We start from the raw sequence: 12597 nt of genomic DNA, 5'->3' as shown, positions 1-12597 counted from the left end.
ACATTCAGACAAGAGAATATTACTTAGCACTAAAGAGAAATGACCTATTAAACCATGAGAACATATGGAGGACCCTTACTGCATATAACTAAGTGAAAGAAGCCAGTCTGAAAAGGCTACATACTGGGTGCTTCCAACTATATGGCATTCTAGAAAAGGTAAAAGTTTGGAGACTGTAGAAACATCAGTGACTGCCAGGGATTGTGGCAGAGGGAGGAATGAATAGGTGGAACACAAAGGACAACAAAAATACTCTGTATGAAACTGCAGTGATGGGTACATGTTACTAACATGTGTCCAAACCCACAGAATGTGCATCACCAAGAGCGAACCCTAATATAACCTATGGACTTTGGGTGATAATAATGTGTCGCTGCAGATTCACCAATTGTAACAAATGTACCACTGTGGTGGGGGACGCGGATAATGGGGGAGGCTGGGTACGTGTGGAAGCAGGAGTATATGAACAACCTCTGCATCTCCTCACAATTTTGCTAAAATTTGTCCCTAAAACTGCTCTTTAAAAAGTCTTTACAGTCAAGGAGCCTCCTAAAATTTACCTATGTGTATGTTCCTAGGAAGAAGGTCAAAGGCTCTGTGCCAAGTCCCCACTCGCATTAAATTATAACTCTGAGCTGTCTGGGTCAAAGCTCTCAAATGCCAACAGGCATCAGAATCACCTGGGGAGCATGGTGAAATTCTAGATATTCAGCAGCCCTGTTCCCCCCAGCCAGGTCTGATTCAGGGGGCTTGGGGTGGGTCCTGGATCTTTTATTTTTTTTTAATTGAGAATACATTTATTAAAGCTGGGAACCGTGAAACTAGGAAGGACTTTGGAAAGCCCCAAGAGCAGACAGCCAAGGTGGGCCTGCTGTCAGCTCACCGGAGAGTCAGAGAAAAGGGGGCCTTGGAGACAGGTTTGGGGGGTTAGCCCAGGATGAGCTGTTGCTGACCACTGCTCCCGTGGCTGTAAGTCTCCTGGGGACCCTTAGAGTTTAGGAGATGCAGGCCTGAGGCGAAGGAAGAGGAGAAAAAGGGAGGTACCTGTGGGCATGCTCCCCAGAGGGAGAGTGTGTCCTGGATCTTTATTAAGTCTCCTATGAGCTGCCAGTGATGCAGGTTCAAAGATCACATTTTAAGAAATACTGCCCCACAGGTTTCTTGATACAAGGCTTGTTGAAGGGTATTCCTAGTGTTGATGTTCTCAGGGTCTTCCAGAAAACAAGCGGCCCTCCCCAGGGCTGGAACCCTGCCTCAGAGGCTGCAAGGACGGCTGCCCTGTGGGCCAGAAGCCTCTAGATGGCAGTGCCCACCCAGAAACAGAGGCAGCAGAAGGCCCTGGGAGGAAGTGGGGGGTGGTCCAATCCCCCACCCTGCCCCAACTGGCTCACACAGTGGAACACTCAGACACACTCAGAGTGATGCACGCACGGACAACGAACAAATGATCATTGGAAAGTTTGAAATTCTTAATCATGATAATAGATAACACTTATTGAAGACTTACTGCTTAACACTATTCTATCCAAATTAGGATTATGCTGTATATATTTTTCATATTCTGAGCATTTTCTCATTTCTTGTAAACTTCTTCAAAAGCATGCTGTACGAAGGCTTCATAATTTCCCACCTAATGAAACTTATGTTTTTAATCAGTCTCTTACCATGGGGTTTTATATTCTTTCTTTCTGTCTTTTATGCCAAACAATACTACATTTCATATTGTTACATAAGAATCAGCTTCCCCAACTCTGATCATTCCCTTCTTGGTGTTAATGTTTAGAAATGGACTTCACACAATCAAAAGTTAGGACCATCTTTAAAGATGTTACTATACATAGCCAACTTATCAAAATATTTTAGCAGTTTGCCCTCTCAGAAACAGCATGTGCAAAGATATATCATCTCAGACTTTCCGATACAAAGGTATCCACTTCTCTTTTCAAAATTGTATTCAAAACACAGTATCCCTCTCAACAGGCCAATGCTGTGGGTTCGATCCCCAGTTAGGGCACATACAAGAATCAACCAATGAAAGCATATATAAGTGGAACATCAAATCGATGTCTCTCTCTAAAAAATCAATCAATAAAATTTTTTTAAAACAAAAACCAGCCTTGGCTGGTGTGGCTCAGCGGATTGAATGCCAGCCTGAGAACCAAAGGGTCGCCAGTTCAATTCCCAGGCAGGGTACATGCCTTGGTTGCAGACCAGTTCCCCGGTAGGGGGCATACTAGAGGCAACCACACATTGATGTTTCCCTTTCCCTCCCTTCCCCTCTCTCTAGAAATATTTTTTTCTAAAGAAAAACACAGTATCTCTTCTGAAAATCTGAATTTCACAAAGTTGAAACTTTTATTCATATATTGATTTGTCATTTGTATTTCTGCTTATGAAATCTCCCTGTTCATATCTTTTCTCCTTTTTGGCATATTTGGCATATTTTTGGTATGTGTGTATAGTAGAAAGCAAATTTGTCATACTCCCTTTTTCCTTTCAGTTTTATTTATTTTGAAGTTTAAATTTATACTCATAATCAAGCTTTTATTTTAAAATATTTTATATTAAAATATTACCTTTATGCTTATATATAGTTAAATATTCACATATATTTCTGTCCAACTTTTAATAATTTGTTTTACATTTAACTCTTTAATCTGGGAACTATTTTTTTTCACCAAGTAGTCAATTTTCCTAATACCACTTGTTGACTAATCCATCCCTTCCCTGCCATTTTGTGCTATTTCTTGGTGGAATATACTGTTATACTGTTGGTGCTAATGCCTAACTTTTAATTATTGCTGCTTTATAATGTTTTAATTTCTAACTTTTATTTCAAAATTTCCTTTCTATTATCAGTGAATTCTTTCAGTTTAATCTAAATACTTCTGATTCATTTCCAAATATTCCTTTGGACTTTTATTAGAACTGTAAATTCAAATACAAGTTAATTTTGAAAGAATCAACAATTATGTGTGGAGAGAAAAAATGGGTACTTGGCAGACATCATTGGAGGCTGTATAAACTGGCCTTTTAGGAAGATAAGTAGACAGTCTCTATCAAACTCCTAAATGCATGTATGCTTTGACCCAGAATTCCCACTTCTTGGTATCTAGAAATCTCACACATATATTGGGTTGGGCAAAAAGTTCAAGTGTTTTTTTTCCATAAAGTAAAACACACATCATTTTCACCACTTTATTGATTTGGATATTTTGAGTATGTTGGCTATCTTCTGCCTGGTACACCGTTGATTGTTCTCAGTTAATGTCTGGATTTGCTTGCTATCAAATTCAACTGGTCTACCCCACCATGGAGCGTTGTCCAGAGAAAAATCTGCACAAACTACTTTTGACACATTTGACCAGTCACAGCACCTTCTCCATACACTGCAAAAGTCTTTTTTTTTTTTTTTGCATTTCAGTTGCATTTTAACTTTCTTGAAATAATAAAGCATAATAATATGCCAAAAATATTGTATATTTTCTTCCATCTTCATATTAAAATGGCTATACAGAAATTCACCAATTTTGTTAAGTTTTTTTTAATGTCTGCTGATCTGACAGCTGTCACAGTATGACCTAACAAAATTGTTTCGAATGAAGTTAAAAACAACTAAGTGTTACCAGAGCCATCTTATGGGGGGGAAAAACCTTTTTGGCCAACCCAATACAAAAAAGATGTTCACTGCACGACTTTTTGCAATAGACAACACAGAAATAACATCACAGAGATCATCTAATAAACTGTGGCATAACCAAATCAGAAATCCTAGCAGCAGGCTGGTCCACATGTACAGAGAAGGAGATGCTCAGTTTAATGTGAAATGAAGAAAAGCAAACTGCTAAACAAATGCGTAGAGTATGATTCCATCTTCTTCTTCTTTTTTTTTTTTTTTTAATTATACAAAATGATCTAGTCCTGGCCAGGTGGCTCAATTGGTTGGAGTATTGTCCTGTACACCAAAAGATTGTGTTCAATCCCTAGTCAGGGCACATACTTCGGTCACAGGTTCCATTCCTGGTCTGGGCACATAAGGGAGGCAACTGATTGATGTTTCTCTCACCCCCTTTACCCTTTCCTCTCTCTAAAATCAATAAACATATCCTTGGGTGAGGATTTTAAAACAGAAAGAAAGAAAGAAAATGGTCAGCAAATGGTTTCTGTTACAGATCAGATAGTAAATATTTTGGGCTTTGTGAACCATAAGGTCTCTGCTGCTGTCAATATGTAAACAAATGAGTGTAAATGAACTTTATTTACAAAACCAGGCAGTGGGCTGAATTTGGTCCTCAAGCTGTAGTTTGCTGACTCCTGGTCCGGAGAGAAAATTACCAAAATTGTATCAGAGGTTGCTTCTGCAAAAGAACCAGAATTGGTGCTTGGGGACAGAAGGGTCTATTATTAACTCTGTTATAGGTACAGATGCTTCCATATGGTATTTATCTACCTTATTGTTAAATAAACATTTATATAATGCCTATTATATGACAAATGTTATTCTAACTTTATAAATATTAATTAAATTCATTTCAGCCTTATAACAACTTGAAATACAAACTATCATTATCCACATCTTACAGATGAGGAAACTGAGGCACAGAAAGGCTGTAAGTAGATTTGCTTGAGGTCACAAAACTCATCAGTGGTGGAGCCAGGATGCAAATCCAGCAGCCTATGTGCAGAGGCCACACATCAGCATTATTTTTAGTCCTGCCATTTTTTTAAAAATAGGGTGCTTTAATATTCTAAGCCCTCCACTTTAATAAAAAAAAAAAATTCTATTTTTATACTAAAGAAAAAGCATGAGTGGAAAAAGAAGCCATCTTCTCTTTTTATGCTGAGACTACAAAACACCGCCATTGAACTGAAATGAACAGAAAGCAAAGTTAAAACACATAAATGATGCTGAATATCACACTTCCCAGAGGATCAAAAGTTCCAGGGAAACAAGGATGGTGCCTTGATCAGGAAATCAAAGTTACACAGAAGAGAGTCCAGTTTTAGAGAGATGAAGTCCCAAGTTTGAGTCCCAGCTGGGCACCTCCAGACAAGTCACCCAGCCTCTCTGAGCAACAGCTTCTCCATTGGCAAAATAGGCACATATACACAAGCCTCAGGGTCTGCTGTAACCATGCAATGAGATTTGCATGCAAAGCACTCAAGAGCCAGTTGAGAAACAGACATTACATAAATTCCTGCACAATTGGAGGACTTCCTGTTTTGTCACCCAGAGAAGCCAGAGCCTGCTCTGCCCACAGCCATGGTTTTGTCTCCTGCCAAAGGCTAAGGGAAGGATTATAGCCACAACAGAGGCCTAAAAAGGGACTTCTGAGGCAAAGCTCTGATGGGCAAGCCCAAGGCACCACCAGAACTCCATCTGATACCGTCTGGGAATGGAGGAAGTTGGGGGTGGGGTCTAAACTCTGAGAGTAACTATCTGCAAGTTATAGTTCACTGATTCCTGTGTACCCAACCCAGGAGACCCCAAATTCCGGATCGGCAAGGGCCCATTTTAGAGGTGGGTAAGGTGAGGCCCAGAAAGCTGCATCACTGGTTCTGAAGGAACCTGGAAAAGCAGCCACCCATTCTTCTAGCTGTTCTGACTCAAGAGATGTCAAAGCCAGCCCCATAGAATGTGCTGGTTGGGCCAACAGGGTCTTTTTGAACACAAGAAATTAGGTGTCATCCTTAAGTGGATGTGCATTCTGCAGTTCACTGTCATGTTAGGGCTGCCAGCTTCAGTCATGTATCTGACCCCACCAGCACCTCAGTGTGCCACCCACCCCCCACCCCCATCCCTCACAGGGAGTTTTCATAATCAGTCTGAGGTATTTGTTATCCAATTTGACAGAAGCAGCTAAGGCCCAGGCCAGGCAGTGAATTCAAGACTAAAGAATAAGGCCCAGCAATGTGGGTCCTCCCAAAATGGCCCACCAACTGCATTGGGCATGGGGGAAAAGGTGTTCCTTAGGGCAAGAGGACTGCAGGATCTGGCATAAGACGCCCTGGGTTCAAACCTAGGCCCATCCATCAACACCCCAATCTGTACCAGGAGCCCTGCCCCACAGCAAGCCCTGCCCTGGGATAACTGTCCCTTTAAGGCTTTGGTGGGCAGGTCCAGCCATTTCCATGGCACTGACTCTGACACATTTCTGTCTTCCAAATGCCAGGCCCAAACAGGAAGTGAGTCAGCACAGGAGAATGTGTGGCTCACAGCCTTAGACAGGCTCTCAAGGCCAAACATAGGGCTCCCTGTGGGTGTCAGGCCTTTGTGGGGTGCTCGATTGGTTTGTAGGTGGAGGAACAAAAATTTCAGCATCTACTTGCATCACTAGCTGCTGTGCAACTAGAAAAAGTCTCAAACTCAATTCAAGTTCACCTGAGTTGACCAGGTCAAACATGGTCATGTGGGCTCCTTTGGGTCACTGGCCAGGCCAGGCCCCCAAACAAGAGGTTGCTGCACACACACTCAAGCCAGCTAAATAAATTAGTCTCACAACCCTAAGGCAGTTACTTTTGTCATCCTTACTTTTCAGATGAGCAAACAGGCTCAGAGTAAGGTAACTTGCCCTAGGTCCTACTACCCACCCTCCCCAATCCTCTTGAATTTGAAGCCACAAATCTGGTTTCAGATCCTGGTGTGGCCACCTCCTCAACCTTTCAGTGCCTTGTTCTCATCTGTAAAATAAGATCTCCTCATCCCTTCAAGAATTATTTACTGGATATCAACTTGGTGACAGGCACAAAGGCAGATTATAAAGAGTGAACACCACACAGACTCCAGGAAGGTTAATCAAAAGCACACCAGTAAATAAAATCACAAGACGTAATGAAAAACAAAAAAACAGAGAGAAAAACGCAGGAGGGGATGGTCCAAGGAGACACGGAAGACAAACCAAAAGTGGCTCTAGCCAGGTGGTTCAGTTGCTTGGAGCATCATCCCTAACACCAAAAGGTTATGGGTTTGATCCCCAGTCGGGGCACACATATGGGAGGAAACCAAGTTTCTCTCTCTGCCTCTTTTTCTCTCCAAAATCAATATACACATCCTCCTCAGGTAATGACTTAAAAAAATTAAAAAGTGAACAGCCTTTTCAAAAAATGTGCAGAAGGGCATCCCGGGAGTTCATAAACCAAGAATTTCAGTATCTATAAAACTTACAGCTGTAGTAAATGTTAACAAGGAACCTCTGGAGGTTTCAGTAGGGTGGCCCCCCCGCCCCAGACCCTGCAGGGTCACACCCAGGAAAGGAAATCCTCATTTCTGGCACCCACTTAGAATACCAGCTGCGGTGACAGCAGACATGGCCCAGGCCCTAGTCCTCCCCAGCCTCGGACAGCACCAGCTCCACACTCAGGGGCCTCCTGCCTTCAGGGGGCCTCGTCCACTGCTAGGTTGTGAGCCTCTGCAAGGATGTAAACAATTGGCCGGTGACTCTGCTGGCAGTTCCACATGCCCAGGGATGCACTGCTCCCGCTTCCATGGCCACAAGTCCACTGCATGGTGGACACAGAGTCTGGAGTCTGTTTACTTAGATTTTATTTATTTGTAGACGGGGGACAGGAAGGAAGGAAACTTCGATGTGTGAGAGAAACATCCATCAGCTGCCTCTCACACGCCCCCTCTACTGGGAACCTGGCCCAGGAACCCAGGCATGTGCTCTGACTGGGAATTAAACTGGCGACCTTTTGGTCAGCAGGCCAGCACTCAATCCACTGAGGCACACCAGCCAGAGCAGCAGTCGCTTTAAAACAGAATTTCACTGGGCTACTCTCATCGCCCAGATATCCCAGGCACCTTAGAGGATCCCACCTGTTGTCCTCATGTTGCATGTGGCTGTGAGCTGTCTGGAACAGACCTTGCTGGTGCAGGGAACGCCACCAAGACCATTCCTGGTGACATTCCCCACACCTCAGCACACTACTCCCCCAGAGCACTCTCCTTTTGCCTGGGGACAGCCTCCAATGTGAGTCACCACTTACCAGCCTTGGGACAATTGTACAACCACTTCAACTCCCCCTTAGAAAAATGGAGAGAATACTATCTTGTAGCCACTTCCTTGTAGCTAGGATTAAGAATTTAGTGCTTGCCCTGGCCAGTGCAGCTCAGTGGATTGTAGTGTTGTCCTGTAACCAAAAGGTTTGTTTTCATCCCAGGTCCGGATGCAAACAGGAGGCAACCAATCGATGTTTCTCTCTTCCTCTCGCTCTAGAAAACAGTGTAAAACCCTCAGGTAAGGATAATTAAAAAATATATATATATATGTAGCATTCAACCTTGAGCCAGGTGCCATTAGGCATTACCTCATTCCATCCTCAGAAACAACCCCCTTTACATATGAGGATACTGAGGCAGTGGCTAAAGAACTTGCCAGGATGCGTTAGTGACACCCTAATGATGAGGCTCTACGACCTCCAAGGACAGCAGCAGTGAAGGAACCACAGGAGCCCATGGCATGTCCAGCCCCACACAGGGCAGCAGCCACAAAGCCAGGCACCTGAAACATAAATCTGGTCCTCTGGTAAATGGAGACAACAGTACCTACCTGACAGCAGGATGAGCTCTCAGAATCCTTAGACCTTCATGACAATATTCATTACATAATAAAAGATGCACATTTGTATAGGCTGGTCAAGGAAAGACCTCGAACTTTTAACTGAAAACAAAGGTGCAATTCACGGTGTACATGGCTCCTTTTGTAGATTTTCATGAAAAAATGTAGGTCTGTAAGTAGTTTTGAAGTGCACCCAGTTAACTCTCGTCAAGGCAGGGAGATGTGGGTGGGTCTGTGGGGATGTGGGTGGGTTACACATTGCTCTGATCTTTTGGAATTGCTCCTCCTCGTAACAGGATTCCAAGTGGAGTTAATGCAGGGACCAATATGCTCCAGAACCAAGGATCTTCCCGTTTTCTGCTGGGTCCTCAAACTCAACCTTGGCCCCACGCCCCTTGCAGCAGCCAGCCACACATCTCCAGGCTCACCTGCGTACACGGCATCCTCCTCGAGAAGAGACTGCTCAGAAACACTTTTCACCCTGAACCCGTTGGAACAATTTCCCCCAAAGTGCATGTATTTATCATCAATGTAACTTTTTAAAGGCAAACAGGTAATTTTTTAAATGTAAAAAAGTGGTAGAACTTAGGAGCCATTTTTTATTCTTTAACTGGCCTTTGGGAAAAAAACAAACAATAACCCTGTCTCCACGCCCAGACCTTTGGATTTAGTACGTGTAAATAGGAAGTCCGTGAATCTGTATTCTAACCCTTTATTCCACAGTGACAGCCCCACCAAATGCTGACTCTTCTGGTGAGTCAAGATTCACCACACCCTGGGGCCTTGTGGGTATGCGTCCTCCTGCCAAGCCTAAAACATGTTGGCCACTGCCATGTTCCCTAATCAGGAGCCTGAAAACACACTGCCCCGTGTCCTGGTCACATCAATTTCCTCAAAACCTGAGGAAATGAAAGGCAGATGGGCACGCAGCCCAAGGTGAGGGGCACAGGCCCCCGACAGCACCAGCTGCCCTCAGCCTGAGGGCCATCCCAGAACCACTGGCCATCAGCCCAGGAAAAATCTGGAAAGGAGTCAAGGCAACATTCCCCTCAGGTTGCTCTGCAGAATGCACTGAATGTCCTTGGACAGTGGATCTCTACTGGCGGAGCTGGAAAAAAGCTGGTGCCTGGTCCCACCGCAAGAAGCCCCAAAGTTTGTCTGGGCACATTCTGATTCGGTGCATATAAGTTGAGAACACAGAACGGGAGGGGAGCCCAGTGCAGGACCCAGGAGAGCTCCCGTCACATTTTTGAGAAGGGAATTTTATCTAGCCAATGAGGTGACAGTTAATGACTGACATTAGTGTTTACCATGTGCCAGCCATCATCACAGGCATCTATCATCTCAGACCTCCCCTACACCTCACCGGCCCCTAAAAGACCTACTCTTATAACCATCATACCCTTCTTTTCTCTGACAGACTGATGGCCCACAAAGGAAAATAGGGACTTCTCATGGAAACTGAAAAAAAATTTCTTCAAGCCACCTTTTCTCGACTCATTCAAGAATGTCCATGTACCTACTCCGAGCTGGATGCTGCCATCCAGAGAGCCACATTTTCAAACTGGTTGTGGAATCAATGCAATAGTTAACACACAGCATACTGTTCAATGGAACAAGAACCGATCAAGGGCAGTGCACCAGACACAGTAAGAATGGCTCTCTACGGCTTGCTTTTCTTACATACGTTGGGTGTCTCTCTTTCCACATGAGGTCTTTACAGGAGGTATCTCTGTGGATTACAGTCCAAAACATTTGAAAACAGAGATGGGCAAACCTTAATATACAGAATATAGTTGTGTTAGCAAACAAGTCTGTGTTTATGTTAACCTAAGCAGCTTCAAACAGCAAATCAGAACTACTTCGCAGTTACCAATTTCTAGATGCACCTTGAAATCAACACTGCCATTGTGGTTGACAGTCACCTTGGGAGAAGAGATGGGGAAAAGCCACCCACCTCTCCCCATGGCACTGAAGTAACAATTTGGGAGGTGTTCCCTCTCACCCCAAGGAATTCAGTTCTGGCAACACCGCTCCTGAGGAGTATCAATGGTCTGAAAATACTTCCTCCCATCTCAAAGTTGCAGTGGCACATACCCTAGTGGATTTATTGAGAAAGCCATCCAGATTATGAATCCACTTGGAATCCTCCCCCCACCCCCGTGCTGACCGCAGCCCACGGAACCCAGGGGTGGCAGGCTGACCCAAGCACTGCCAATCCTCCTTTTGCAGCCTTTTGAGCCATGTTTGCTCTTGAAGATGGATAACAGCAACCCCTGAAGCTCTCAAAGGAAGCTCCATAAATGATTGGAGACCTGAACACTTTCAGCAGCTCAGAAAACACACCTGCCAGACCTATAAGGAAGGAATGCCACAGCCCTCACTAACGCGTGCACTTGTGCTGTATGTAACAGAGGGCTGCACCAAAGTCCCTGTAGCACATAGCAAAAAACATGTCAATTTGGGTTCCAAAAACATGGCTCCCTGACCTGAGGATTAAGTACCTATGAAGTTAGACTGCCTGCACTTGGTGGTCTGTGGCAGCTCCTTGGCATTCAATTCAACCTGTCTCAAAAATAGGATCTCACTCCCATGTGGACAAGTCTTCACAGCACAGAAATGTCACTATGTTTGGTACCTAACCCCACTCTGGTTTCAAAGAGCACCAAAACAAGTTGAAATCAGCCTATTTTCAAGACTGGAGTTTCGAAGTTCCCATCTCCCAGAATAACTTACATCACTAAAGTGTATTATCTACCATTAACTCCTAAATTACCACCAATCAACCAGCATATTTTAAAGGCTACACACTTGACCGATAAAACAGAAAATGATTTGGAGGGTTACTCTCCAAAACTATTATTTTTACCTTTGGAGAGGGTGAAGCTGGAGGACATTACAAGGCTTTCAGACTACTTATCTGTCACTACAAAAATGTGTTATTTTCTTCAATGGAACATTTTTTTTAAACTACCAGCCATTCCATTCCAGAGTCCTCAGGGGCTCCACTGATGGGAGGCAGACTACAAACACAGATATAAATTATCCGTGGAATTCAAGTCACTAAGCTCTGTGTCATTTTTTTCAATTATACCTATTTACCAGATGCCAAAACTGAGCCCAGAGAGGCCCAGGTTCCAACATGTAGGAAGTAGTGGAGTCAGCATTCAAATGCACATAATTTCAAGCAGATTCTTGTGATAGGGCGAAAAGCAAATGAAAATGGTAAGCTCACTTCTGCCTGCAAGTAGTAGATAGCCAACACTGGCTAAGACATAGGGGAAAAGATACTCTTGTCACCATGTTCATAGTGCTAACCACTCCTTGCAGAAGGTACTTTGTTAGGACCCACCAATATTTAAAATAGTCCTTTGGCCTTTCCCAGTAGCTCAGTCGGCAGGAGCGTCATCCAGTACACCAAAAGGCTGGCAGTTCAATTTCCGGTCAGGGCACATGCCTGGGTTGCGGGTTCAATCTTCACTCATATGAGAGGCAACCAATCAACATTTCTCTCTCACATCAGTGTTTTTCTCCCTCTAAAATCAATAAACATTTTTTTTCTAAACTGTGTACTTGGCATACGTTCTAAATATGAATTCCTTTGAACAAACAATTTTACCTGCAGAAATTCACCCTATAGAAATTTAAAGAACTAGAATATTCACTACTGCACTATTATGAAAAACTGATTCCCATAAAGGTCCACCCATACGTGGCATATTACTTGGTCATAAAACATCAACATATATACTCTGATGCAGAAAGACTTGTATTCACTGAAAGCTATTATGTGGTTTCATTTTTGCAGTTTTAGATGTTCTTTAAGGAATGCCATACAAATAAAATGAGGGACCATTGAAAACTTAGAATAGCACCAATGAAACTTCCCAGTTTTGCTGAGGGCTACCAATTTGTGTTGAACCTGTAAAATCCTCTCATGTCTTAGGCTGCTATCTGCTGAACTTGACAGAGAACATGCACATCCCATCACAGGAAAACCCTGGATCTCACTACGTCAAATGCATCAGTCCAACACAGA

This window comes from Pteronotus mesoamericanus, unplaced genomic scaffold (genome assembly GCF_021234165.1).
Source record: "Pteronotus mesoamericanus isolate MK-2021 breed Mesoamerican mustached bat unplaced genomic scaffold, CSHL_Meso_final scaffold_167, whole genome shotgun sequence".
NCBI lineage: Eukaryota > Metazoa > Chordata > Mammalia > Chiroptera > Mormoopidae > Pteronotus > Pteronotus mesoamericanus.
This window is presented reverse-complemented; position numbering follows the sequence as displayed.